Raw genomic sequence first — 3,634 nt, 5'->3', positions numbered from 1 at the left:
ATCAAAGTTGCTGGTGAACGCAGCAGGCCAGGCAGCATCTATAGGAAGAGGCGCAGTCGACGTTTCAGGCCGAGACCCTTCGTCAGGACTAACTGAAGGAAGAGTGAGTAAGGGATTTGAAAGCTGGAGGGGGAGGGGGAGATGCAAAATGATAGGAGAAGACAGGAGGGGGAGGGATAGAGCCGAGAGCTGGACAGGTGATAGGCAAAAGGGGATACGAGAGGATCATGGGACAGGAGGTCCGGGAAGAAAGACAAGGAGGGGGGGTGACCCAGAGGATGGGCAAGAGGTATATTCAGAGAGACAGAGGGAGAAAAAGGAGAGTGAGAGAAAGAATGTGTGCATAAAAATGAGTAACAGCTGGGGTACGAGGGGGAGGTGGGGCCTAGCGGAAGTTAGAGAAGTCAATGCTCATGCCATCAGGTTGGAGGCTACCCAGACGGAATATAAGGTGTTGTTCCTCCAACCTGAGTGTGGCTTCATCTTTACAGTAGAGGAGGCCGTGGATAGACATGTCAGAATGGGAATGGGATGTGGAATTAAAATGTGTGGCCACTGGGAGATCCTGCTTTCTCTGGCGGACAGAGCGTAGATGTTCAGCAAAGCGGTCTCCCAGTCTGCGTCGGGTCTCACCAATATATAAAAGGCCACACCGGGAGCACCGGACGCAGTATATCACCCCAGTCGACTCACAGGTGAAGTGATGCCTCACCTGGAAGGACTGTTTGGGGCCCTGAATGGTGGTAAGGGAGGAAGTGTAAGGGCATGTGTAGCACTTGTTCCGCTTACACGGATAAGTGCCAGGAGGGAGATCAGTGGGGAGGGATGGGGGGGACGAATGGACAAGGGAGTTGTGTAGGGAGCGATCCCTGCGGAATGCAGAGGGGGGGAGGGAAAGATGTGCTTAGTGGTGGGATCCCGTTGGAGGTGGCGGAAGTTACGGAGAATAATATGTTGGACCCGGAGGCTGGTGGGGTGGTAGGTGAGGACCAGGGGAACCCTATTCCTAGTGGGGTGGTGGGAGGGTGGAGTGAGAGCAGATGTACGTGAAATGGGGGAGATGCGTTTAAGAGCAGAGTTGATAGTGGAGGAAGGGAAGCCCCTTTCTTTAAAAAATGAAGACATCTCCCTCGTCCTAGAATGAAAAGCCTCATCCTGAGAGCAGATGCGGCGGAGACGGAGGAATTGCGAGAAGGGGATGGCATTTTTGCAAGAGACAGGGTGAGAAGAGGAATAGTCCAGATAGCTGTGAGAGTCAGTAGGCTTATAGTAGACATCAGTGGATAAGCTGTCTCCAGAGACAGAGACAGAAAGATCTAGAAAGGGGAGGGAGGTGTCGGAAATGGACCAGGTAAACTTGAGGGCAGGGTGAAAGTTGGAGGCAAAGTTAATAAAGTCAACGAGTTCTGCATGCGTGCAGGAAGCAGCGCCAATGCAGTCGTCGATGTAGCGAAGGAAAAGTGGGGGACAGATACCAGAATAGGCACGGAACATAGATTGTTCCACAAACCCAACAAAAAGGCAGGCATAGCTAGGACCCATACGAGTGCCCATAGCTACACCTTTAGTTTGGAGGAAATGGGAGGAGCAAAAGGAGAAATTATTAAGAGTAAGGACTAATTCCGCTAGACGGAGCAGAGTGGTGGTAGAGGGGAACTGATTAGGTCTGGAATCCAAAAAGAAGCGTAGAGCTTTGAGACCTTCCTGATGGGGGATGGAAGTATATAAGGACTGGACATCCAAGGTGAAAATAAAGCGGTGGGGGCCAGGGAACTTAAAATCATCGAAAAGTTTAAGAGCGTGAGAAGTGTCACGAACATAGGTGGGAAGGGATTGAACAAGGGGTGATAAAACAGTGTCGAGGTATGCAGAAACGAGTTCAGTGGGGCAGGAGCAAGCTGAGACAATAGGTCGGCCAGGACAGGCAGGTTTGTGGATCTTGGGTAGGAGGTAGAAACGGGAAGTGCGGGGTGTGGGAACTATAAGGTTGGTAGCAGTGGATGGGAGATCCCCTGAGCGGATAAAGTCGTTGATAGTGTGGGAGACAATGGCCTGGTGCTCCTTAGTGGGGTCACGATCGAGGGGTAAATAAGAGGAGGTATCCGCGAGTTGTGGCTGTGCCTCGGCAAGGTAGAGGTCAGTACGCCAGACTACAACAGCACCCCCTTTATCAGCGGGTTTAATAATAATGTTAGGATTAGTGCGGAGGGAGTGGAGAGCAGAGCGTTCCGAAGGAGTGAGGTTGGAATGGGGACAAGGTGCGGTGAAGTCGAGACGGTTGATGTCCCGTCGGCAGTTGGCAATAAAGAGATCCAGAGCAGGCAGAAGACCAGAGCGGGGTGTCCATGAAGAAGAGGAGGGTTGAAGACGGGAGAAGGGGTCATCGGTGGTGGTGGAAGAGTCCTTGCCGAAGAAGTAGGCTCGGAGACGGAGACGGCGGAAGAAAAGTTCCGCATCATGGCGAACACGGAACTCGCTGAGGTGTGGGCGAAGGGGGACAAACGTGAGGCCCTTACTGAGGACACAGCATTCTGCCTCCGACAGTTGAAGGTCGGAGGGGATGGTAAAGACCCGGCACGGATGAGAGCTGGGATCAGAGGGGGGAGGGGGGAGGCTGGGGGTGTCAGTGGAGAGGGGAGGGTTGGGGTGAGAGGAAGATGGAGCCTCCGAGGGCCCAGGAGCTGACGGTGGGATCTGAGGAAGACGGGGCTGCGGAGTGGTGGTGGGGGAAGGGGAGACGGGAGTCACAACAGCAGCACATAAAGACCCGGCCTGGAGTTCAAGGCTGGAGTCGCAGTTGGTGGTTGTGCAATCGCTGTGAAGGTGTCCATGGTCGTTGCTGGAGTCCGGGTTTTGAATATGTCCTGAGGTGTTGGAGCCGCCGAGATCAATGGCAGGCGCCGCAATTGAAAGTTCATGCCTGCTAGCGTCGGGGCCGGCAGGCTCTGGAGTCCGTAGATGTAAGATCTTGCGATCTTTGCCTAACATGACAAAGTCAAAAAAACGGCGATTGCAGGCGTGGATCCGACGGAGGATGAAATAACGGGTAGGACCATTACAGACGGCGAAGAAAGTGTCCCGAAGGTGTGGAAGGGTCTGGGATAGGGACACCAAGTACCTCCTCATGGCGGAGAGCACTCTGATGTGCTCTCTGATATCTTATGTGTGAGTCTGTACCAGGGTGCATTACACAGCATCTGTGCAAACCTGAAACACGGTTTGGCGGGTGGACAGGGGTTCCCCTGGACAAACGTGAGTCGATAGTCCTAAGCATTACGATACCTAAGGAAGCCACCAGCCCATAGCTTTATGCATCAATGCTACCAACTCATCACACAGAAACAGACCCTCCAGCCCTGCTTTACTGCTTATCTGCCTGCACTTGGACTGTAAGCGTTCCTGCCTTTCCCATTCCCATTCCAGTGTCAGTCCAAATATAGAAACCATAGAAAAACAAGAGCACAGAAACAGGCCTTTTGGCCCTTCTTGGCTGTGCCGAACCATTTTCTGCCTAGTCCCACTGACCTGCACACGGACCATATCCCTCCATACACCTCCCATCCATGTATCTGTACACTTTATTCTTAAATGTTAAAAAAGAACCCGCATTTACTGCCTTGTCTGGCAGCTCATT

Source organism: Mobula hypostoma, chromosome 8 (assembly GCF_963921235.1).
Source record: "Mobula hypostoma chromosome 8, sMobHyp1.1, whole genome shotgun sequence".
Lineage (NCBI taxonomy): Eukaryota > Metazoa > Chordata > Chondrichthyes > Myliobatiformes > Myliobatidae > Mobula > Mobula hypostoma.
Note: the sequence above shows the minus strand (reverse complement) of the source record.